General features: G+C 39.6%; 1 pseudogene; it reads right to left on the bottom strand.

Moving 5' to 3' along the window:
• Positions 1-24,625: 24,625 nt before the first annotated feature.
• LOC124102706 (heterogeneous nuclear ribonucleoprotein A1-like) lies at positions 24,626-25,676 on the bottom strand (annotated as a pseudogene).
• Positions 25,677-27,134: the final 1,458 nt, after the last annotated feature.

The following is a 27,134-nucleotide window of genomic DNA, read 5'->3' as shown; positions in this document are numbered from 1 at the left end:
GGGAAATTCTAATCCAGAAAGGTGAGTCAGAATAAATTTTCCTCTAGATGGCACCATTCAATATTTGAACTAACACTTATCTATGCTTGCTCTTTTCTCTCTGTGATTACAAAGATTTACTCTCATTTTCCTAGTTGTTGTCCCAATTTAGTGACATTTACTTTGGGAATAAAAATTTCTAAAATCTTATTAATAAATTGAAATTATAAAGAGTTCATTGAAATCAACATTTAGTAGATAAAAGGACAAAATGTTTGAAAAGAAAAATGTACAAAAGAGAAATGTATTCAATCAATAAACATATAAAATATTCATCCTCAGTACTGAAGTATGCAAATTTTGAAACAAAAAAGCTTCTGTTTTTCATCTACTAGACTAGTAAATATTTTTTTTAATGTAATTCTTAGTATCAGTCATTAACTTATCTGTTTAATGAATGCCCACTGTGTAGCTGGCAGGCACCATTTGTATGCACGATATTTACAATTATTGTTATTTTTAATATTTAAAATATTTAATAGTTTTAGTTATAGATGGACATGGTATTTTTATTTTATTTTTATGTGGTGCTGAGGATTCAACCCAGTGCCTCACACTTGTTAAGCAAGCACTCTACCTCTGAGCCACAACCCCAGCCCACAACTATTATTTTTAATAGAGTATTTTTTATTGATTACAATTATTTTAAACCAAAAATATAGGAATGGAGAGAGAGAAATGAATAAAAACTAAAATATCGGATGTCTTTAGCTTTTTGGAATATTGCTGAATTGTTCTTTCAATGTTTCTCTATTAAAATTATTTTCCTCTACTGGGATTAAATGTAGAGATACATTACCACTGAGATACATTCCCAGCCCTTTTTATTTTCTACTTTGATACAGTGTCTCACTAAGTTGTTGAGGCTGACAGTATGATACCAGTCATACTGAATCAGAGTTAGGTTTTAACAAGACTTCCAGGTGATTCATATGCACATTCAAGTTTGAAAATCATTGTCAGAGTATTTGGATCATATTTATCTATTAGCGGAAGGAAAGTGGAGGAATAAAGAAAAATAGGAGGTTAAAAGAGGGAGAAAGGGAGTAAAAGAGATTTGAAAAATGTTAAAATTGAAGACATACAGAACTTTAAAGTGAAGCATAAGTTATCATTCTTTTAGTGAAAATTGTGACAAATTTACTAATGAGAAAGGTAAAGAAGACACTTTTATTATTGGGATTGTATTCATTTAAAAAAAAATTTTGGTACTAGTAATTGAACCCAGGGGAAATCTACCACTGAGCTACATCCCCAGCCCTTTTTATTTTTTATTTTGAGACAGGGTCTCACTAAGTTGCTTAGGGCCCTGCTAAATTGCTGAGGCTGGCTTTGAATTCGCAGTCCTCCTGCCTCAGCCTCCCAAGCTGCTGGGATCACAGGCATGCCACCATGTCCAGATATTATTAGAATTTTAAAGGAGAAAAAAAAAATGAAGATAAATTTAGGCTATATTAGGTTAGACATGACTTTAAATCATGAAGGCCTAAGAACAATGACTTTTAAGATGAAGGTAGGTAAAAGTCAGAAGACTTATGAAGAATCAAATTATAAGAAATGGCAGTCAGGTGGAAGGAAGAAAGAGATTATATAGACTGTCAGCATGCTGTTTCTCACATGGTCACCTTCCAAGCTAGGCTGTTATCCCAAGGAATATTTTGGAAAATGGAAGAGGAGGACTGAAGATGAGTAATAGAGCACATGCAAACCCAATGCCCTGGGTTCAACTCCCAGCATCGCAAAAACAAAAAAGGAAAATGGCGGGGGACAGAACAATGAATACCACCAAATTATTTATTTAGATCTGAAGTAACATCATTTTGTCTCCTGTTGTCTGTTTAGTTTTATTAATAAAGTCAGAATTTTGTATAGTATACCAACTTCTGTTTCCCTTTCTTTAAGCTCTACTTTGAACCCTTGCAGAAAGAAAATTTCCCAAACTGTGTTTCCTAAACATTACAATTTAGATCAAGAGGTTGTTTTTTTGTTTTGTTTTGTTTTTTTGTGGTTCTGGGATTGAACCCGGGGCCTCATGCCTGCTAACCAAGCACTCTACCACTAAACTAAATCCCCAACCCAAGAATGGTTGTTCTCATGAGTACTTCCTGGTACTCATACTCCCCACTGCTTTTCATAGTTCTGATGAGGGGTCAGCAGTTTTTTTCTGTAAAGGGTCAACACAGTGGTTAATTTTATGTGTCAACTTGACTGGACTAAGGTTCACCCAGATAGTTGGTAAAACATTATATCTGGGTATGTCTATGAGAGCATCTTTGGACTGAGTAAAGAAAGTCCACCCTCACCCATGAGGGCCAAGAGATGAAGAAGGGTAAATTTGCTTCCTGTTTGAGCTGGGAACATCTGACTTCTGCCCTTAGACAACAGCACTTCTTGTTTTCAGGCCTTTGGACTCAGGTGAATTATACCACCAGCTTTCCTCAGCCGATTCTCTAGCTACCTGATGGCAGATCATGGAACTCCCATCTGCTATAGTAATGTGAGCCAATTTCTATAATAAATCAATCTCTCTTTTTCTTTTTCTCCCATCCCCCCAAGCTATCTCCTATTGGTTCTGTTTCTCCAAATAATCCTAACAGAACTACATAATAAATACTTTAGGGTTTGTATTCCATACAACCTTTGGTGCAACAATGTCCTTGTAGTGCAAAGGCAGCCTGAGATAACATGTAAACAAATGAGTGTTGCTGTGTTCCAATAAAACTTTATTAAAAAAACTTGCTGGATTTGACCTGCAAGCCATAGTTTTCAATCCCTGTTCTATATTGTTTTTTTCCAGGTGAACCATCACCATAATAAAAATTTAAATAGTAACATGTATTAAGTAGAAAGTGCCAGGCATTGTTCTGAGTTATTTACATAAATTATTTTGTTTAATTCTCACAGCAACAGTTTATTCTCACAGACTAGTTTATCACTCAGGGTTCAGTGTAGGTAAAAGAAATTATGCTAGGTATTTCCAGCATAAAGGAATTTAAGCTAGAGAAGGGGAGCTTATAAATTCATTTAAAGGGCTAGAAGAGCAAAATCAGGGAACTTCCTCTGAGATTTGGTGTTAGGGTTATTCTCTCCTAGATCTGCCCCAGAGGACAGAAAACTACTGCTTCTACTACTGCTGTGGATGCTACCATGAACTCTTTAAGAAGATGTGACAGCAGAGTGCAATGCTCACCCAGCTCACAGAAACTCATACAAACCTATGAGTCAGAACCAGCTTGTCAGCTCCCCGTGCTGCAGAAATCTCACCTATACCTCCCTTTCAGTGTATGTAACTGGCTGAACCTACTCCATATGCAGAATACTAGCTGCAAGAGAGTCTGAAAATGTGCCTTTTAGCTTTCCAACTTCTCCAAATAGAAGGAGCAGGGAATGGAGGTTGAGAGAGCCACAGTAGCTGCCACAGAAGAGGATTAACATTATCTCTATTTAAAAGTGAGTAGGAAAGATATTCTTGTGTTTCTTTTATTCGAAATAGATAAATTATTATCATGGGTAATTGTTACTCTAGATACTCCTTTGATATAATTTTAGTGAACTCTTTTCTAATTTTTGAAGTATTCCAAAACATGTACAAACAGAACATTTAAAGAACAAAAATAGAGGGCTGCGGCTGGGGCATTGTGGTAGAACGCTCACCTGGCATGCATGAGATGCTGGGTTTGATCCACAGCACCATATAAAAATGAAAGGGGGACTGGGGTTGTGGCTCAGTGGTAGAGTGCTCACCTAGCATCCATGAGGCACTGGGTTCGATCCTCAGCACCACAAAATGTAAAATAAAGATATATACACACACACATATGCACACCTCCTTTTAGGGTTTTACAGAGACTTCATTGCCTAGGCATAATTGCTCATAGACTATTGTCTATTTCTATTAATTGGGATTCCCACAAACCTGTTCTTCAATTAATTTGCTTCAGTTTCTCACCAAAGAAAATTTAAAAAAATGAAATAAAGGTATTGTGTCCACCTACAAGTAAAAAAAAAATGTTTAAAAAAAGAACAAAATAGAGGTGATGAGTCCTTTATGAAACTCTATTCTTCTTTCCATATATGCATATGTTAGTTCTATTTAGCTTCTAAGCTTAATTTAAACCTAGTCATTTTTGTGATCAGTTTTGAAATCTGACAGTGTGACATTATGATCTATATATTTTGGTTTTCACCAGGAGTCCCTGGATTATAACTCCCTCCCCAAGGCAAGCCAGAGAAACTGGACTATCTCTTCCCCAGGCTGGTCACAGTAATTCTAATCTTCCCTTATCTTTCTGTCTTGAAGATGGCCATAAAGAAATTCCCAGACCTACCCTTATCCAACAGTAGGTCATAAAATCCTTTTCATTCCAGGGAGGCTCTGCTGCATGACCTAGAGGGAAAAATGATGCACAGAGAGTTCAAGAAGAATCTGAAATAAACAAGCTTTGCTGGGTTTCCTCAACCAGTCTATCAGCAATTATGCCTATGCAATGAAGTCTCTGTAAAACCCTAAAAGGAGAAGATTCAGGAGCTTCTGGATAGATGTACAAGGGGAGGTTTCTGGAGGGTGTGTCCAGAGAAGACATGGAATTCCATGCCCTTCTCCCATACCTCACCATCTGCATCTCTTTGTATCCTTTGTAACACCCTTTATAATAAACTGGTAAATGTGTTTCCCTGAGTTTGGTGAGAGACTAAAGCAAATTAATTGAAGAACAGGTTTGTGGGAATCCCAGTTTATATCCTATTAGTCAAAAACGCAGGTAAAGCAACATGGGGTTTGAAATTGTCATCTGAAGGTGGTGGTGGGGAGGAGTCAGAGACTGAGCCTCCCACCTGTGAGATCTTTCTACGTAGACATCATCAGAACTGAATTGAATCAAAAGATACCCATTTACTGTCCACTGCAGCTGAATTGCTTGCTTGCTTGCTTGCTTGCTAATGGGGAGAAATCCCCAGACTTTTGAGGTCACAAAAGACTTCTGTATTGATTGTATAAGAGTAGAGGGAAAACATACACTTTTTTTTTACATTACTGATAGTTATACAGAAGCCATTTGAAATGTACATTTTAAATATTTATATTGTTAATATACAATAAGATGTTTATGAAGGTGCAGCCCTACAATATCCACTCGTGTCTATATTATTCATCCTCTGAGCTCTTGTATAATTCTGGAGGTTTATCATTCTCATCTAAATTTTGTTCTTGAAGATGAAAAACTATTGTAAAAGGAGATAAAATGGATGTCTCCTGAGGTCTCAGTAAACAATTTCCTGGTGCCACATGGCTCATGCCAATATTCCCCCCAAACCTCCCTTAGGCACTGCCTTTATACTCCTCTTTGTGTGCTTGAGGCACAGTGTGAGTTCAGCAAATTTAAATGAACACATGAAATAATGTAGTATATGTAAGTCTGGATCACAAGTTCAAAGCCAGCCTCAGCAACTTAGCAAGGCCCTAAGCAACATAGAGATACCCTGCATCAAAATAAATAATAAAAAGAGCTGGGAATGTAGCTCTGTGGTAGACTCCCCTGGGTTCAATCCCCAATACCTAATTATTAAAAAAAAAAAAAGAATAAAATCCCAACAATAAGTTTCTTCTCTATTTTTCTCATTAGCAAATTTGTCACAAATTTCACTAAAAGAATAACTTATACTTAACTTTAAAGTTCTATATGACTTCAATTTTAACATGTTTCTTGGTTTTTATTTTTTACTCCCTTTCTCTCTCTTTCCATCTCCCATACTTCTTTCCACCAGAACGAGAGAATCAAGGAAGGAAAGACAGAGCCCCAGCAGAACGCAGTTCCGGGCCAGAAGTTCAGCTCGGGCTGAACATAGCTCTGGTGGGGGGAGGAAGAGACCAGGGAGCCCCTCTCTGTAAACTCAGAAGCTTCACGCCTCAAAGGGAAGCGGGTCGCCAGAGGGTCCACTTGACCAGTGAAGATCTTAGTGGGGTGTATTCCCTCCTCCCTACCAGGCGTCAGAAGCATGCTGGACAATCACGGTCTCATCTCCTGCTGGGAGTCTGAAGGGAGTTGGTGAGCCGGGGAGGGGGGAAACGTACCTAGGCCAGATCAGTGGTGAGTGCAGGCAGGCAGCCCGCGCCCAAAAAGACAGACAAGGGCAAAATGTGTCGTTGGTGACGGCGGTGGCAGAGACGGGGCTCGGTTTGTCGAGCACACCGTCTCCTGGGTTTCGGCACCACTGTAAGACTGGAAAAACGCCGCACCACACAACACAGATTACCAAAGAGGTTTCCCACTTTATTACAAAAGGCTGTGTGTTTATATAGGTCTAAGGAGAGGTCGCAGGGCTGAGGTAGTTAACAGGTCGCCCGTTTATTGGCAAGGTCTTCCATATGTCAGTTCCAGAGCCCAAGAAGTTAATTCTAATTGGGGCTAAGGTTTCCCACCAGCAGGGTTTGAACATTGGCGTCGGTGGGAAGGTTTCGCGCCAGTGAAAGAAACAAAGAAGAGAAGGAGGGTCGTTAGACGCCATGCTGGGGTTTTTCTCTGGGATGCTGCTGCCATTATATGTTTACCCAACAGTTTTCAGATTCATGTTCCCTTCAAAATATTATTTGGGCAGTGCTTTAGGGGAGGAATTGGAAAAGGACAGGACTGGAGGCAGAACTGATTAGAAGACTACTAACGGGTAGGAAGGAAGTCATAAAGGTTGTGTGTGAGTCAGCTTTTCATCACTGTGATCAAAACACCTGATGAGAACAACTTAGAGGAGAAGTGTATTTTGGCTTATGGTTTCAGAGGTTCAGTCCATGGTCAGCTGACTCTATTGCTCAGGGCCTGAGGTAAAGCAGAACACCATGGTGGAAAGACATGGCAGAGGAAATGTTAGGATGGCCTTAGGCCTGAGCCTAAGCAACTCCATTTAAAAAACTCCGGTTTGAAACCTGCAAGCACACTCACAGAGCCCTCCAGTATGGCCTCAAATAAGTTGCTTCCCCTCACCCTGATAAACTCTAACTTGATTTGACTCTCCAGTGATGTAGTTTATACAAACATTATTACAATGCCAGCCAACTTGGGAGGATGAGAAAGGAGGATGGCAAGTTGAAGGATAGCCTTGGCAATTTAGCAAGACCCTATTTCAAAAAATAAAAAGGGCTGGGTATGGGGCTGGGATTGTGGCTCAGTGGCAGAGTGCTTGCCTCACACATGTGAGACACTGGATTCAATCCTCAGTACCACATGAAAATAAATAAACAAAATAAAGATATTGTGTCCCTGTATAACTAAAACAAAATATTTTTTAAAAAGAGGAGGCTGGGTATGTAACTCAGAGCTAAAGCACCACTGGGTTCAATTCCCAGCACCCCTCCCCCACCACTGTTGCATATGAAAAATAGAAAGATTTATTTTAAAAATTAGAATCATGATTACAGAAAACTAAGAACTGTCCTGAGTAGTTTTCTTTAAACCATGGTCACAATTTTATATTTTTGAAAGCTTGTTTTTTCTATTTTTCTAAGCCTGTCAGGCTGACTTATAGCCCAAATTCGGGCAACTCCTAGAGCCCCCTCAAGCCTTAGCCCCTTTGAGCTGTTCTATGGATGCCTTTCTTAATCAACTAAAACTTTCCTGTCACTCCTCCTCCCCTTGTGTCCTACCTGCCCTATCTCATGCTTCTATACAAACTCCTAAGAGAACACACAGACCGGTTTCTTCCTGCACTATCTGTTACTTCTGTTCCAGCACAATCGGGAATTAAATCGGACCCTCTTTAACTGGGTGATGCAGTTTTACTTGGAGAGCTACATTCTCAGTCGTTGAAACCTCGCCAGACAGGACCCCATACAGTCATATTTCCACCATGCTGGGGCCCACCAAACTCAAAGTTTCTCGCCAATCCTCTCCTATTACTAATCATTAATCTCTCTCAAGCTTCTATCCCAACCCACAGATGGTGCCTCTACATCCAAGCGACATGGCAACAGGATGGCACCATCCACTCTCAGTCTATGGGCCAAGGCGATTGGCCTTTCACTGACTGTAATCGGGCCCTTAATGTTACTGGATTCAACTGGGCAACCTAATCCCACTTATGTTCAGCAATGCTATGCTTCATAGCAGATCAAACTGAGGAATCCTGTTGAAGCCATATCACCAGGAGGCCGCCCCACCTGCTGATGACAAGACTACCCCAGAGGAGCCTTAAGAGTCGCCTCCTAGATCTCCCCTTTACTCCTGCTCTCCACATCCTAACTATTCTCTAAAGCTTCTCCTGTCTCGCGTAACCACCCATACTCCACCATGACTCACACTCTTCTAAGTGGTATTTTCACACCATTTTCCAGGGGACATCGTCGTCCTCCTCTTAAAGCATTCTTAACAGCAGTTGTTAGACTCCATACAGGATCCATATGAGCCTAATGTCGGGAGTCCACCACAGTATTCATGGCTACAACTACTTACTGAAACTGTAACCTTCTTAAATCTAACCCTCCCCGCCATCACACCAACTGATTGCTACTTATGCGCCTCTCTGACTCGACCTTTGCTTGCAGGGGTTCCCTTGAATTTCTCGGCTTCTGACCTCTCAAATTTCTCCACTCCATCTGCCCGCCGCCGTTCTCTCCAAACCCTTTCACCCGACGCTCCATTATGGGAGCCTGAGGAGTATAACCATACTGTGATTCCCCAGTGCTGCCTCCTGGGCTTGGGTGTCTCCCAGTCAAAGTTTTGCCACTCTAACATCACCTTTAATTTCACCCTTTATGCACCACCTGGCTCATTCTTCTGGTATAATCATTCTCTCATCACTATCTTATTCACCAACACCTCTACCCCATGTATACTGGTGACGCTTGTCCCGCAATTGACTCTCTATACCCCAGCTGAAGTGCAGGCCCTCTTGTCTCCCTCAGTGCAGAATAAGCAGGCTGCTTCCCTTCCAATACTGGTGGGTCTCTCACTGGCTGTATCTGCAGCGGGAGCCGGAATTTCTGGTGGAACTCTAGGACACTCCTTATGGGCTGTACAGGACTTAAGTTCTAAACTTGAACAAGCGCTCACTTCTATGGCAGAATCTCTAGCATCTTTACAAAAGCAGGTCACATCCTTGGCTCAAGTTACTCTTCAAAATCGACGAGCTATAGACTTACTCACAGCCGAAAAAGGTGGAACCTGTCTTTTCTTGAGGGAAGAATGCTGTTACTACATCAATGAATCAGGCCTTGTGGAAACTAACGTAGTCAAGCTCACCGACTTGGCTACCTCTTTGAAAAATCCACCAAACCAAAACCCATTTGCCACCTTCTTTTTAGCCCACTTCCAATCATGGCTGTTGCCTCTTTTAGGGCCCATATGTTTTCTTTTCCTGATGTGCTGTTCCTGCCCTGTCTGCTTCGCTTCCTACAGGGCCAATTACGGAAGATCTCTAACCAAACTTTCAACCAGCCTATGCTTAGGTACTACCAGCCTCTGATGACCAATGAGCCCCAAACATCTTCAAGAGAACAGCTCACTCATTGCTGAAGCTCACTACCAGGCGCGATGGAATGCAATGGACATCGGACAGCAGGAGACAACGAGCCCGGAGAACCTCTTAATCTGCCATCCTGGATTCTTGAGCCTTTATGTCCTTTTAAGCCTCCTCATGGCCCTTGGCCTTTTCTCTGTCAGTTCCCCGACATGGAACTTCTGCCAAAAACTGACATTTGCTTTTATTTTTTTAATCTTCATCCTGCTTTTTTTGCTCTGATTTTCTTCAGGTGCTGGTGACACCATGTCAAGGCAACGCTTCCAATATTTCCTAGAGTCTTTGTTACAGGACCAGTGGCTGATACCAACATCTCCTCCATCCAGGACTGGTTCGATGCCATCGACGACTTGTGGTTTCAGGGAACTTTCATAGACTTCACCGCTACGGAAGTAGCTGTCTATAGCCACTGGGTTTTATTTCTGGTTGCCATGATATCCCCAGACTTGCCCCTACCCCTGAACATTCCTCCACTTCCCTTTCTAGGCCCCACACCGCCCCCACACAGCAGGAAGCAGCCGGATCTGACCAACGACGCCCCAATTCCTAAGAAAACAAAAAGGGAGGAATGTTGGGTAAGCATATAATGGCAGCAGCATCCCAGAGAAAAACCCCAGCATGGCGTCTAACGACCCTCCTTCTCTTCTTTGTTTCTTTCACTGGCGTGAAACCTTCCTGCCAGCACCAATGTTCAAACCCTGCTGGTGGGAAGCCTTAGCCCCAATTAGAATTAACTTCTTGGGCTCCAGAACTGACATATGGAAGAGCTTGCCAATAAACGGGCGACCTGTTAACTACCTCAGCCCTGCGACCTCTCCTTAGACCTATATAAACACACAGCCTTTTGTAATAAAGTGGGAAGCCTCTTTGGTAATCTGTGTCGTGTGGTGCGGCGTTTTTTCCAGTCTTACAAAAACTCACCAACTAAAAGCCTTTGCTTAAAACATAATGTCCAAACTCCTTAGTGGGGTTTCTTTAGAGAACTTTTTTACTTTAACCTCCCTGGTAGCCCCCAAATTTGTTTTTATATAATCATACATTTTTAATTAATAGATTTTTTTTTTTTTTTGGTGCTAGGGATAGAACCTATATAAGGCAAGCACTCTAGCAACTGAGCTATACCCCAGACCGAATTAATAGATTTTACTTACTTATGTTGTTATTATTATTATTAATTTCAAGTGCTGGGGATTGAACCCAGAGCCTTAGATATGCTAAATGAGTGTTTTACCATGGTAACCGAGCCTCACCCCCAAGTCTAGTCCCACCCACGTACTGCTCAGGTGGTGGAAGTGAGGTTCCTCTTCATGGAGCAGGCTGGCTGTGGAATAAAAGCTAAAAAAAAGAAAATGGCAAAACAACCACCAGACACAGGAAGTAAATTTATAAAGCAGGAGTTTCCACACTAGAGAGAGAGAGAGAATGGAACCCAAGCTTGCTTTATTTATGTGGGGGAACATCAAAGGTTTTCCATGGAATGTTCTTTGCCAAATAAGGTAGGGGACTGTCTAGTTCCCAATGAGTTATGCCCAGTTCCAGAGCGAGGATAGCTGTCTCCCTAGTAGAGGGAAGACACAGATCTCATGCCTTGGGCAATCTGATGAGCACGGGAGAGCTGGGTTATTAGTTCCAAGGGAAAAACCTAAGTCTTCATGGCTCCATTGTTAGACTAGGATGCAAGAAAAGACCACTGACTCCAATTAAAATCAAATGAAAGCAAGCTTATTATTTCAACCGGCCAGGCTGCCTCTCCCTCCCAAAACCGCGGGAACAAGACAGCAGCCTCATCTTTCCTGCAGCCCAGCTTTATAGCCCAGAAAGTTACACAAAGGGGGGTTACAGATAACAGAACTCTGACGAGCATAACACTAATGGTAGTTTACATTTTTGCTGGCCCCGACATCAGAATTTATGAAGGTCATTAGAGCCTCAGAGAGGGTTGTTATCTGGCCAGGGAAGGCCAAGATTTGTGAGGTGCCACTAAAGTTTCAGAGAGGGCTACTATCTGGTCAGAGGGCCAGGCATGGGTGAGTTCAAGGAACGCACGAGCAGGCATTCCAAGCAGGTTCAGAATTTGCGGTAATTTATAGTAAAGCCGAAATTAGCTTTTCATGGCTTTGTGGCAAGATGGCTCCCAATTTTAAGAAAAGATCAGGTTGGGTCTATCATCCATACCCAGTGAAGACCCTTCAAGTAGCTCACTGGTGGCTCCCCACAGTCTAGCATAAGATTTTAAGTTTCTTCCATGCTTTATTTATGTATTCATAGCTCATAATCCACTATATCTATATACCACAGTTTGTTTTCTCAAATATCAGTTGAAGGACATCTTGGTTGCTTCCAAGTTTTGGCAGTTATGAATAAAGCTGATACAGACCTTCATGTGGAGGTGTTTGTGAAGACACTGTTTTGAACTCATGGGTAAATACCAAGGAATCTGATTGCTGGATCTTATAGTAAGAGTATGTTTAGGTATGAAAGAAACTGTTCAGATGTGTTTTCGAGATTGTATACCATTTTATGTTCCCCCAGCAATTAATGAGAGTTCCTTTTGCTCCACAACCTTGTCAGCATTTGGTATTGTCAGTAATTTGGATTTTTACCATTTGAATGGTATAGAGTGGCATCTCTTTGCTTTAATTTGCAATTCTTTTTTTTTTTTGCAATTCTTAATGATGTATGATGTTGATCATCTTTTCATATGCTTAGTTGCTATCCATATATCTTCTATATAAAATATCTATTCAGATATTCTGCTCATTCTTAATTTTTTGTTGTTGTTTTTAGAACTGTGGGTTGAACCCAGGGGCGCTTAACCACTGAGCCACATCCTCAACCTTTTTTTTTTTTTTGAGTCAGAGTCTCACTAAATTGTTTAGAGCTTAGATAAATTGCTGATGCTGGCTTTGAATTTGCAATCCTTCTTCCTTAGCCTCCTTTCACCACTGTACCTGGATGCATGTGATAGTTTAATAAGTTTGATCCAAATAAGTGGACAAGAAGTTCCAAACTGCTTTCACAGGCTTGTACAAAGATTCCTGGAACTATGGCTTATGAGGCCCTTAAGGAATTGCACCTTCTTCTCTCCAGCACTTTCTTTTATTGTGGCGACCTCCCATCCTAAATTCAGTCATTCTGAATTATTTGTTGTCTCACTAATACTCTAAGCTATTTCATAGTTCCATGAGTTTTGCTCACATCATTCTACCTACCCAGAATACCCTTTCCTCCTTTTGTTCATCTAAACTACTACTTATCTTTTAACTTCTAATTCAAACATAATCTCTTGTTTAAGGAGAGATTTAAGGAGATCCAGAAACTCTCTCCTTTTCTCTGTTCCCTGTAAATTGGCCTTTCATCCTTTGATAGTGGTAGATTGATATCTCTGTCTCACACACATACACACACAAATGCGCACACTCACAAACACCTCAATGACTTTATTGCAATTACTCATTTATATATCTGTCTTCCCTACTGATCCATAAGATCTTTTAGGTCAAAATACTGCATGTATGTTTTATTTCTTTATCCCTAAATCTATCAGTTACTGGATCAGAGCAGGTACTTCAAAATGTTTGTAAAATTAATGTAATATGTCCAATACCACATATTAGTTGTTCCTCTTGCCAACAGAAAAAAATATTACTGCTATGTTTTGAATATGGTTTGTCCCCCACAGGTTCATATTCTGGAAGCTTGATCTCTAGAATGGCATGTTAGGAATTGATGGATACTTTAAGAAGTGGGCCTAGTGGGAGGTAGTTAGGCACTGTCTGCATGAACCAGTTAATGCTGTTTTGTGGGAATTCTAGCTTTCATGGGATTAGATTAATATTACAAAATGGTTCCTATAAAGCAAGGCCACCCTACATGTTTGGTGCCTTCTGCATGTAGCCAATTCCCTTCTCTGTTACACAGTCAGAGGGCCTTCACCAGAGCCTAGAAGATAATAGTACCATACTCCATGCTCTTGACCTCCAGACCTGCAAACTAAATAAACCTCTTTTTTTTTTTAAGTATCCGACATTGTCAGCTTCTGTTAGCTTTTAAAAAATTGTTTGAGAATAACTTGTAGACATGAGGTTCATTTACACTTAACCACTTCAAAACAAAACAAAAAAATTTTTTATATCACCAAGTATAATGATAAAAATCAAGAATTTTAATATCAGTGCACTATTATTGTATCATTATTGGATTTAAATTTCATTGTCCCACTAAGCTAATACTATTGTTCTTTCCTTCCTTCCTGTCTTAGTCTCCTTCCTTCTTTCTTCCTATCTTTCTTTCTTTTTTTTTTAATATTTACTTTTTAGTTGTACTTGGACACAATATCTTTCTTTCATTTATTTATTTTTATGTGGTGTGAGGATCGAACCCAGGGCCTTGCACATACTGGGTGAACGCTCTACCACTGAGCCACAATCTCAGCCCTCTTTTTTTTTAATATTTATTTCTTAGTTGGACACAATATCTTTATTTGATTTATTTATTCTTATGTAGTGCTGAGGATCGAACCGGGCCTCACACATGTTAGGCAAGTGCCCTGCCGCTGAGCCACAACCCCAGTCTCTCTTCCTATCTTTCTTTCTTTGTCCCTATCTCCATTTCTCTTTTTCTCTTTCTTTCTTCTTTTTTCTTTTTTGATGGGTTTTAAACCCAGGTGCCCACTCACACTAGGCAAGCATTCTTCCACCCAGCTATACCTCTAGCCCCAATGTTTTTGTTCTTAATAGCTAAAGAAAAAAAATCCATCTGTGGTCCAGGCTCCAACCCAGGATCAACTATTGCGCATTGCATTTCATTGTCTTGTCTCATTTGTCCTTTCAATGTGTAACAGTTCCTTGTTTTTTTTTTTCTTTTTCTTTCATGACCTTGTCATTCTAAAGCATACAAGAAGTCCATTTACAGCAAGTCAGTCCCTTGATTGGATGTGTCTGTCTGATATTTCTTATGATTAGATTCAGGTTATTCATTTTTTGCCAGGAAAATCACAGAAGCAATGCTCTTTCCTCAGTGCATTGTTCTGTCTATGCTAACTCAGGTTGTATTTTTGAAATGATGCCTGCAAGTTGTCTCCACTGTAAATTACTGTTTTCTTCTATGGAATGGGGATGAGTTTACACTTAAGGCTAAAAGAAAGAGCAAGAATCTCTAAGCAATCTAAATAAAAATTGTTTAGCTCTGTTATTTGGCCTTCCTAGAAATTTCACCAAAAAATTAGGAGAGTGTTTAATAAAATGATGATCTTCTGCTATTTCTAGTGTTTCTGTTGAAAAATTACTTACAAAAACAAGATGCAGCTCTGAATTCCACAGAGCTGAATATTAAAGCCTTCAGGAAATGGGAGTTCTGTACCCATCAGTTCCTCAGCGAGCTTGAATACAAGAAACTGTCGTTTCTATGATGCTCTGTGCATTTGGCTCACTGTTGGATCACTCTTCAAAAACGCTCTGACAAGAAGATAACGTCCTATGTTATTAGTCAGACTTTGCAGTCAAAAGAACAGGTTTATGTTGGTGTTAAAACCATGAGTCTGACTTCCAGCCTCTTTGTTTAAGCCACATATTCTTTAAGGAACTATATTAAAATTGCACCAGTGGTTAGAGGAATGTTTACTTAATTTCAGGAGCCATAAATCTAGCACAATAAAAAGAATGTTCTTCAACTATTCTTTTAAATGTTTCTACATCATAGGAAAGAAATCACTCAGTTCTACGGGCAGCATGTCTTTCCTTCTTAGCACCAGTTGCTGAAAGACCTCTTTCATGTTAGGATGCCCTTTGGGAGACCTTATACAACTTGGAAAGATCATGAGGGCTGAAGTCTGGGTGAGCTAAACAACAGAATATCTGGAAGCCCAAGATCTAAGTGTCAGCATAAGGCTTTTTCCCCCTTGCCTTGCAAATGACCATCTTCTTCCATTGTCTTGTCGGTTTCCCAGACTCCTATTCTTCCAAGGACACAGTCATATTGGATTTGAGTGTATATCCATATTACCTCATTTTCCTTTAGTTACTTTTTTTTGGTACTAGGAATATAACCCAGCGGTGTTCTTAACACATCCTCAGCCCTTTTCATTTTTCATTTTAAGACAGGGTTTTACTAAGTTTCTTAGGTCTTTTCCGTTACTGAGGCTGGCTTGAACTGATGATCCTTCTGCCTTAGCCTCAGGAGGCACTGGAATTAGAGATGTGCACCACCGAGTCTAGGTAATTACCTCCTTAAAAGTCTTATCTACAAATATAGTCCAGCACATTTTGTGGCATTAGTAGTGGGGACTTCAATAGATGAATTTTAGGGGAACAAAATTCACCCTGTAATTATACTCTTCTAGTGTCATTGGCTTGGTATAAAAAGTTCTTGATTATTCTACTGACTCTATATATCTGTAACTGATTTTGCATATTAAAATTTAATTCTTCAAAAGATGTAGTTCATTTGGAGAATTCTTAATGAATAAGGAATTATGAAAAGCATTTAATTTTTTCTCTTTCCACATTTTTTAATTGGTGCATTATAGTTGTACCTGATGATGGGATTTGTTGTTACATATTCCTACATGCAATACAACAATATAATTTGGCCAATATCACTCCCCAGCACTCCCCTGAAATATTCATTTTTGAAGTAATGATGGACCAAGAAAAATATCTGTTTTCTCTTTTCATAATTGGATGTTAAATTGACTCTAAAGAACTTTTACAACTTGAGCTAAAAAAATTCAGGAAAGCCAGCTGGGATTGTGGCTCAGTGGTAGAACGCTTGCCTAGCATGTTTGAGGCACTGAGTTTTATCCTCAGCACCACATAAAAATAAATAAAATAAAGAACCATTGACAACTAAAAAAATATTTTAAAAAATTCATAACTAAAACTAGATATATACAAATACATATATACACACACATATACATACATACAAACATAGAAAGTTCTCCTGATGTAAAGATGTACTCACTCAATTGCTCTTCTTATTTCATTACTCTATAATAATGGTATAAATGTGAATCTTGACCAAATAATTTAGAAGAGACTTTCCAGGGGCACTCTAACACTGATCTATATCCCCAACTGTTTTTTCTTTTTATTTTGAGACAGGGCTTACTAAATTGTTCAGGTCTCTCTACATTGCTGAGGCTGGCCTCTAATTTGTGATCCTCCTGCTTCAGTCTCCTGAGTTGCTGGGATTACAGGCATATGCTACTGGGCCCACAGATAGCAATTTCTAAATTAGAGATACTTGAATTCATATGGATAAAAGTAGTCCATATCAGTTACGGATTAATTCTAATCTCTACCCCACATTATCCTTGAGAAGCATGATCTAACAGAGATTCTACCAGGTAGGATGCTGGTGGTTACCTTGGCAGAAGGAAAGGAACCTAAGAAAATAAGTACATGTCACTTAACACTCAACTTTTATTGGTCAAAAAAGTCACAGGACTCTAACTTCAATGGGGTGGGACAGTTCTGTACATGTACTTGGAAAAAAGTTATTGACTATCAAAGCTAGTAATATTTTTGTCAGTATTACTTAATAATGATTCTTTTATAGTTTTCTAGTTCTTTTATGTATTATGTAGCCAATTTAAAAAAAATCATGTGGCTTAATCATGCAAACAATTGTTAATACTTTTATTTTGGTACACTAATCAAACTGAAATATCCTAGGCATTGTTGATCTCAGATGTATCTGACGTTATTTAAAGAGGCTTTGTTATACAGTTTCAGAGATAGTTTTTGGATCTTATTATTCTTCAATAATGCATCACATTCCCCTGTAACATATAATGCTGTTCCTATGCTAGCCTGTTTTGGGGTCTATAATTGAAATTCCACAGAAGACACTAAAGAAATCATGTTCCAATAGTTCCTTTATTTTATTTCTTTCATCTCAAATTTGTAATATAATGATATAATTAGTGAAATATTTTAAACAATATTCATGTATAATAATGAAATAGCAGACATTTTGATAAAATTACTTGGTGTTATTAGTCAGATAAGAAGTTACTAGTCTGGCAAACTTCCAGTTCTAATTTTATATTATTTCCTAGAGTAGTGTTATAAGAATTATCTTAGAATATATTCTATATATTTTTTGGATACAAGTCTCTTTCATATATACAATTAGCAAATATTTTCTCTTATTCTATGGGTGGTCTTCTCTCTCTTTTTTTATATGTTTATTTATTTATTTTTGTGTATAGTACTAAGGATTCAACCTAGAGGTGCTCTACCAGTGACAGTGAACAGTGAACTACATCCCCTGCCCTGAATTTTTTTTTTAAGTTGTAGATGGACACATACATTTATTTTATTTATTTATTTTTACGTGGTGCTGAGGATTGAACCCAGTGCCTCACACATGCTAGTCAAGTACTCTACCACTGAGCCACATCCACAGCCCCCCTGGAATTACTTTTTTAAATTTCCTTTTTTGGTTTGTTTCATTACCACTATATATAATTGATTTTTTTTTTTTTTTTGGTACCAGGGATTGAATTCAGGGGCACTCAACCACTGAGCCGCATCCCCAACCCTATGTTGTATTTTATTTAGGGTTGGTCTCACTGAGTTGCCTAGTGCCTCACTTTTTTTGCTGAGGCTGGCTTTGAACTCCTGATCCTCCTGCCTCAATCTCCCAAACTACTGGAATTATAGGCATGCACCACTGCACCCAGCTATAATTGATTTTTATAAATGGATCCCATGTCCTGAAACTTTGCAGAACTTACTTACTAATTCTTATCAGTTTTATAAATTTGATTCCTTGGAATTTTCTCTATGTAAGATCATATTATCTGGAATAAAGATAAATTTTGTCTTTTTATTTTCAATCTAGATGTTTTTCATTTAATCTTCTTGCCTAATTGCCCTTTCTAGAACCTCTAGCACAATGTTGAATAGAAATGGTAAAAACAGACATCTTTACTTTGTCCTTGAACTTAGGAGAAAAACATTCAGTCTTTCACCATTAAGTGTGATTTTAGCTATGGGGTTTTCACAGATGCTATAAATAATCTGAGATTTATAATTTTCATGTTCCTCTCTTATACAGCTTCATGATCAATACATGATTGGCAAAATGGAACTTGATGGAATTGGTATAAACATTAAGCAAGAAATAGAGTTACATCTTCTTGTTTCATCTGTAACTACTGGCCAGCTTTGTCTTTGTGCTTACCCTGTCCTTAAACTCCACCAAGGAAACTGACCTACCAAAGGACCCTATTGCTTCAGGAGCCATAATTATTCTGCTGATATTTTCCTTCCTTCCTCACCTACAACTACCTCACCCACGAGCAACTCAACTTTAGGTGAGGCAGTCGTTTTCACTCTCCAAGGCCAGATTTTAAAGGATTAATTTTACCAAATGAATGAATGATCTTTCTCAGAAACTGGATCTAAGGAAAAACAACAACAAAAATAATTTTTAAGTAACTAGTAGAAGCTTTAGCTGAAATTTTGTGAGAGTGTCAGGAGTTGGGAAATCATAATGGATCGAGTACAAGCTAAAATTGTGGGGAAGCTGAAATGATAAGTAAGCTGAAGTAGTTTATTAGAGCAGGAGAGAAAGAAGTAAATACACAGAACAGATCTGAGTAACACTGAAAATGTAGTACTTAAGGAAAGATTCTAAACTCTTACCCCTAAGGTTTCTGGAATGAGCTTGAATCTAAAACAATTTCCAGTCCCAGTTCATAAACTCCCATGAAATCCTAATCTCCTTATTCACCACATGCACTAAGAAGAGTCTCTTTTTGCTTGGGAACAAGTGAAATAACTAAGAACACTCAGCAAAAACTCATCATATTTGACAATGATTATTCTTTTCTTGAACATCCTGAACTTTTAAGAGAAAGACATAGAAAAAGAGAATGAAAATTGTTTGGGATGAAATGCATGGAAATAACGAACAAAGAAAATAGGAAGACTTTAGGGTCCTTGCACTTAAGAAGCCCATGGTATTAAAAATGTGGTTAGCATTTCTGGGTACAGTGGCACAGGCCTATAATCCCAGCAACTCAGGAGGATGAAGCAGGAGAACCACAAGTTCCAGGCCAGCCTCAGCAATTTAGCAAGTCTTCAAGCAACTTAGCAAGACCCTATCTTTAAATAAGAAGTACTGGGGATGTGGCTCAGGAGTAAAGTACCCCTGGATTAAATCCCCAGTAATCCCTCCCCACAAAAGGTAATTCATATTTTGGAGAAATATTTGGTGTTATAAATTTAGATCTGGAATGTCCCCCCAAGGCTCATGTGTTGAAGCCTTGACGCAGAAATATTCAGATGCTCAATGTGGGGCTCACAGGAAGTGATTGGATCATGAAGCTGTGACTCATCAATGGATTAATCTATTGATGGATTCATAATCTGATGGCATTATTGGGAAGTGGTGGAAACTGTAGGAGGTGGAGCTTAGTTGAAGAAAGTGTGTCACCAGGGGTGTGCCCGGGTTGCTTCTTGGCTGCCACCAGGTAAACAGCTTTCCTCCGCCATGCCCTTCTGCAATGATGTTCTGCCTTGCACCAGGCCCAAAGCAATGGAGCCAGCTAACCATGGACTTAAACCCATGAAACTGTGAGTCAAAATAAGTCTTTCCTCCTTTGAGTTGTTTTTCTCAGGTATTTTGTAAATACTAACTAAAAACTGTTTAATGAAGCAGGGAGAGAATAATGAAATTATTAAAATAACAGTAGTATGTTGGATAAATTCTCAAGAATAAGGCAGTTAGAAAAAAAAAAACTTTGTTAATGGCAAATATACCATAAGAATGTAAAACAGCATAGTGGCAATTCCAATTATAGATGAAATCAATGTCAAGAGGCTATATCTTGACAGCAGGCACAGACTTTTCAGTAAAGAATAAAGTAATCATGAAAATGAGGTAAATAAAACATTTGAGATTAATTAGTGTTGTGCTTTAAACAACAATGACTGTTATTTAGTCTTTGTAAACAACTGAGGTATAGACTATAATTTTTTCTTGTTGAATGTAATTAAACCTTCTCATAGCTGCCAAATTGAATTAAGGGCTTTGCTAATGGAAACTAGGAGATAATGATGGAAGAGTTAGTATGTAATTGAGATGGGGAGCAATTTTTGACATATTGGAAAAGTCTAGGAAGAATTAAATGGGATGCCTTGGAATTAAATTGAAGTAGATAATGCCTAGCTCCATGAGTACGGTAAGAATTATGGTGATTAAGGTGTGGAGTTTACATTCCATTTATTGGCCTGATAATCAGGCCTTGTTAATTACAGCAAATTACTAAACTGTACTGCTGCTTTTGTTGATTTTGGATGATGATTTTTACCTAAATGTTAACCTCAAGGCTTGTGCAAGTTAAGGTTTATGGAGAGATTATATCTAGAATTTAAATAAAACAATTATCATGCAGAGAAACTTTAGTAGAGAAATGATATGGTATTTGCCAACATTTCAGAGTGTGGGCCACCAGCTTAATTAACTGACTTCACTTAAATGTAGTGGGGTATGAGAGCAACCTTTTAATTCTTTCTTGTAGCTTTGAGTCCTAAAATGTATTCCTTCAAAATAACTCTTGTTTTTCATATTTATGATTGCATATCAAGTTATTAGGAGACAGTTTGAGATATGTTGAAAATTTTGATTTAAGGTGGACATTAACATTTGATCATATTAATGTTAATTCATAACATTTAATTTGTTCATAAGTGGTAATTGTGTTTGCTACAAGTAAGGATTTGTTTCAACTCGTGGAATTAGGGTATAGGTTTTATGTGACTAATTACGTTAATTGAGATGGGGTTAATATAAAGGCCCTTTAAAATAATATTTTGTAGGCTTATCAAAAATGATATTGCCATATTCTATTATTAAAACATTTCAAGTTGATAAGAAGATTTTTTTTTTTTTTTTTTTTTTTTTGCTGTGGTACTAGGTATTAAACCCAGAGGTGCTCTGCCACTAAGATATACTACCCTAATCCTTTTTAAATTTTGTTTTGAGACATACCTGATGACATACACCTGAAATCCCAGGGATTGGATAGGTGGAGGCAGGAGGATTGTTAATTTAACACCAGCTTCAACAATTTAGCAAAGTCCTCAGCAATTTAGCAAGGCTCTGTCTCAAAACAAACAAACAAACAAACAAACAAACAAACAAACAAACAAAAAACTGGGAATCTCACTTAGTTGCCAAGGCTGGCCTTGAATTTGCAATCCTCTTAACTCTGCCTTCCAAATAACTGGCATTACAGGTGCATGTCACCATGCCTGGCAATATAAATCATTTTTAAAACATAATCTTAAATGTAAATTTACTTACTGCTCTAATATGATGATGGTGATTAAGGATGCATATAAATCCTAACATTATTAGAGACTGAGCAGGAATATTAGCTTGTTTGTTCTAACGAGAATGAGGAGAGAAAATCATAGTGAATGTTACTCCACATGACTGTGTGTGTATTACTGGGAACTGAACCTAGGGACATTCTACCACTGAGTTACATCCCTAGCCCTTTTTATTTATTTTTAAAAGTTATTTATTTATTTTAAAAATCTCTCTCAGTTGACCAGGCTGGCCTCTAAGAATCTTCCTGCCTCAGCTTCCCAAGTAGCTGAGGTTACAGGTATGCACCACTGCACCTGGCTACACCTCAGGAAAGTGGTGGTTTGTCATGATACAATGAGAAGCTCCTTTCCTAATGCCGGGCCGACTCCAAAGGCCCATGCTTCAGGCCCACGTTACTGCCAGGGCTGTTCTTATAGCCCCAGGCTCTGATGGCCCTGTACACTATGTCTCTAAACCCATCCCAGTTCTACTTTGGCTTACACAAACTCAGTCCAGGGCTACTGCACTGCTAGGCAGTTTCTGTAGCCCTGCTCACTGGACTGGCATGTATAGACCCAACCCCTAGGTCCACTCTAGTGCCAGGGCAGCCTCTGTGGACTGAAGTACCAGGCCAGCCCCTGTGGATTCAAACTCCAGACTGGTCCCCACAGACACAGGTTTCAGGCCTGTGCCCATAGTCCCATACTCCAGAAGACCTAAGGTCCAGGATAGTCCCAGAGGACCTAGACTCAAGAACATCTCTTGTGGATCTAGGCTCCAGTGTAGCCTTCACAATCCCAGGACCTAGACCTACCCTTGCTGACTCAGCTATTAGGTCCATTCCAGAGCCAAGTAGGTCTCCAGGCCCCTGAGCTGCAGGCCAGTTCTCATGGATCTAGACACCAGATCAATATTCATAAAATAGGCTCTAGGCTGCCCCTACCCCCACCCCCCACAGACCCAGGCTGGTCCCTGTGGCCTCAGAAGCCATGGACCCAGGGTCTAGACCTGTTTCAGTGAACCAGAGGTTCAAACCCACCCCAGTAGACTCTGTGCCATGTTGGCCCTTATAGGTTGAAGCTCCAGGATCATCCCAATGGAACCAGAATCCAAGCGAACCACATGAACTCAAGCTGTAGGCATGTCTCCTTGGGACCAAGTGCCAGTCTGACTCCTGCAGACTCAACCTCAAGACTCATCCTCACAGAATGAACCTACCTTAGTGGCCCTGGTATTAGGTCAGCCCTCAAGGACCCAAGATCCAGGTTCACCCACCTGCTTACCCAGGAGCCACACCTGCCTGCCTGAGAGTCCAGTGGCAAGCCCATCCACAGACCACACCAGATGGCCTGTCCAAAATCTCTGTGTGGGACTGATTGCTGAGGGATTTCCCTGATGGAGCCAGACCAGAAAGACTGGAATAAGTAACTACTTCAAATGTGCAGATATCCTCATGCCCAAAAGGATCATGATCAACCAGGAAAGCATTGCATCTTCCAAAGGAAAAGTAACTGATGCTAAAGAAACGGAGATTTATGGGGCTGGGGTTGTGGCATGGCGAATGGCCTAGTATGTGCAAGGCCCTGGGTTCGATCCTAGTACCACATAAAAATAAATGAAATAAAGGTACTGTCTTCAACTACAATTAAAAAATAAATATTTTTTAAAAAAGATATGGAGATTTATGCATTTCCTGATAAAGCACTCAAAAATAATCATCTTAAGTAGCCAAATGTGGGTTGGAGATATAGCTTAGTAGTAGAGTGCATGCTTAGCATGTGTGAGGCCCTGGATTTGATCCCAAAGACCTTAGGGAAAAAACAAAACAAAACCTACTCAGGAAGCTGCAAGAGAATTATTGAGGTTTGGATATAAAGTGTCCCTCAAAACCTCCTGTGCTGATGCAAGAGGTGAATGATTTGATTATGAGAACTGTCACCTCAACAGTCCATCCTAGTTTGAATGGACTATTTGTGTGGTAACTAAGCATGGGACTGAGTGGAGAAGTCGTGTCACTGGGGTCGTACCCTGGAAGGGTTCATCTTCCTTATAGCCCCTTCCCATGGATCTCACTAAGTTGCCCAAGCTGTCCTCAATGTGTGATCCTCCTACCTCAGACCCCCGAGTAGCTGGGATTACAGGCATACACCACCCTAGTCAGCATGTTTTACACTTTTAAAAATTGGGTTGTTTTTCCACTGTTGAATTGTGTGAACTTTTGTAAATTTTGGATATTGACCTCTTATTAGATATATGGATTGCAATTTTCCCCCTTTTCCAAATGCTATCATTTCATTTTGTCAGTTGTTTCCTTTGCAGTTCAGAAGCTTTTTAGTTTGACATAGTCCTACTTATTTATTTATTTTTGGTACCTAGGATTCAACCTAGGGGTGCTCAACCACTGAACCACATCCCCAACCCTTTTTTATATTTTATTTAGAGACAAGATCTCACTGAGTTGCATAGGGCCTCATTAAGTTGCTGAGGCTGACTTTTTTTTTTTTTTTTAAGACACATTTATTCAGCGTCATGATCAGACTATTACATTTAGCAACCAACAGCATGGGTGTAAAAAACAACAACAAAACAAACAAACAAACAAACAAAAAACCCTACTTTAAAACCCTTTGTTGGAATGCTTTACACTTTCCACAGAACAGAAACTAAAATAACCTGTTGCACAATTAGTCACAAATACAGTCCTTTGTTTCTTTGCCCATACACGTAAGTATTGTCTAAACCATGTCTTCTTTGCAGCAGCTAGGCCCTGCCACCACTGTGCTTGGCTGAGTTCACAAATCTGTTGTAACCTGTATCTTCCCTGTCACTTCTCTGGCTCTCCTCTCCTGCTAAGCTTTGTTGCTTACCTGGCAGTATTAAAACTTCTGCCACTGCCATAACTACTGCTGCTGCTGGAACCGCCATAGCCACCTTGGTTTCGTGGTTTGGCAAAATATTGGCCTCCACTACAGTAAGGTCCAGAGCTTCAGCCTCCAAAGTTTCCACTCTTCATGGGTCCAAAATTTGATGACTGATTGTTGTAACTGCCAAAAATCATTGTAGCTTCCACCACCTCCAAAATTGCTTCCATCATTACCAAATCCATTGTAGCCATCCCCGCTGCTACCATATCCACCACCGCCAAAGCCACCATGACCACTGAAGTTCCCTCCACAACTGAAATTGTCATTTCCACCAAAACCACCTCCACGACAACCACCAAAGTTTCCAGAACCACTTCGACCTCTTTGGCTAGATGAGGCGCTAGCCATCTCTTGCTTTGACAGGGCTTTCCTCACTTCACAGTTGTGGCCATTCACAGTATGGTATTTCTGAATGACAATCTTATCCACAGAGTCATGGTCATCAAAAGTTACAAAAGCAAAGCCCCTTTTCTTTCCACTGCCTCGGTCAGTCATGATTTCAACAACTTCAATTTTCCCAAACTGTTCAAAATAATCTCGTAGGAGATGTTCTTCAGTGTCTTCTTTAATGCCACCAACAAAGATCTTTTTCACAGTTAAGTGGGCCCCTGGTCTTTGAGAATGTTCTCTTTGGTTCCACAACTCTTCCATTCACTTTGTGTGGTCTTGCATTCATGACTGCGTTCACTTCCTCCACAGCGGCATAAGTGACAAATCCAAAGCCTCTGGAGCGCTTTTTGTTTGGGTCTCTCATTACCACACAGTTCAGTCCGTGTGAGTGTTCCGCTTCTGACTCTCATCAGTTATCTCAAAGCTCAGCCCGCCGATGAATAGCTTCCGAAGCTGTTCGAGCTCTTTAGGGGACTCTGTTTTAGACATGATGGCAGCAGGAAGAGAGACTTTAACGATGCTTTCTCTCGGGCGTCCATGGGCAGAAAGCTTTTTTTTTTTTTTTTTTTAAATAACTTCATTTATTTAATTTTTTTATGTGGTGCTAAGGAATCAAACCCAGTGCCTCATACATGCTAGGCAAGTGTTCTAGCCTGAGCCACAACCCCAGCCCCTGAGGCTGACTTTGAATTCACAATCCTCTTACACAGGGCTGTGCATGCAGACAGGACTGCAAAGGGAGGTGAAGTGAAAGACAGAGAGGGAATACATTTTCATTGAGTGCCTCCAGCTTCCCAGGAACTGGGTACACCATAGTGACTGATCCAGATATGACTCCTGCCTTCATGGAGCTTAGTCAATATGTTGGCTAATATTTATTACATACTTTGTAGACAATTTAATACCATCATCTCATTTAATCCTCACATCAACCTTGTGATATAAATACTATTATTATCCCTACTTAAGAGATAAGGAAGACCAGCTTTAGGGAAGTTAAGTATTGTTGGGACAGGCCCCAAAATGGCTGTAGTTAGGCTCCCTCACTGAGACTTCCGGCAGGCTATGTTACATTTTTAGTGTGTAGCTAGGGCTGTAGACCGACTGTGTTAGGGTTAGTCAAGGCCAGAAACACTCTGATTCAGCATATATTTTCAAGGTCATAAACACTAACTTGTGAGCATGCACCTCCTTATGTAACCTGTTGGCAGAGTGCCTTCTTCATTTGGCCTGCATATGAAAAGGGGATATGGAAGGGGGCTAAATGGGGAGTTAAATGAATCGTCTGGAGGCTGAAGGTGAAGCCCAGGGTTGGCTAATGGATATGGCCGCCTTGAATAAAGGATGACCAATATTCCCACTGTGCCTCGCATCTTCTTCCACCTGCCAAACTTTGAATCTATTTCCTGGATCAGAACCCCCACATTACAAGTATCATGACTAGTAAACAAGTTATCTGTGAAGATAAATAGATAATAGACAAATTAGTGAGGGGGAGTGTCCTATTAGTAAGTCAGTCCACATATTAGAGCAATGATAGCCTTTGTGGTCTTTGAACATCCATGCTTCTAAACTAAGTAGCAAAAAAAGAAACTGGCTTTGCATTAAGGATATTTCCAAGGATTTCTTCTGAAATCTCACTCACCCTTTCGTTTTTTCCTAGATCCTGAAAGGATGAACTTGATGAACAAACTAGAGGGCCTAGGTACACCTTAGGTATACCTAATCCTGACCTTTACACTAGCATGTATTTAACTTCCTGGGACCCCATTATTTCTTGGAGGCTTTGATATCCTCAGGTTTGTGAGATTTGTTGAAACAAACATGTGCCATCCTTAAGAGTTACCATTTGGGAGCTTCCAAACAAAATTTGTATGTTGAAGTCTTAACCTCCAGTGTCTCAGAATGTGACTATATTTGTACATGGAGACTTTAAAGAGGTAATGG

This window comes from Marmota monax, unplaced genomic scaffold (genome assembly GCF_021218885.2).
Source record: "Marmota monax isolate L192 unplaced genomic scaffold, Marmota_monax_Labrador192_F-V1.1 WCK01_AAM20220418_F8-fsc00002, whole genome shotgun sequence".
NCBI classification, from domain to species: domain Eukaryota; kingdom Metazoa; phylum Chordata; class Mammalia; order Rodentia; family Sciuridae; genus Marmota; species Marmota monax.
This window is presented reverse-complemented; position numbering and strand designations above follow the sequence as displayed.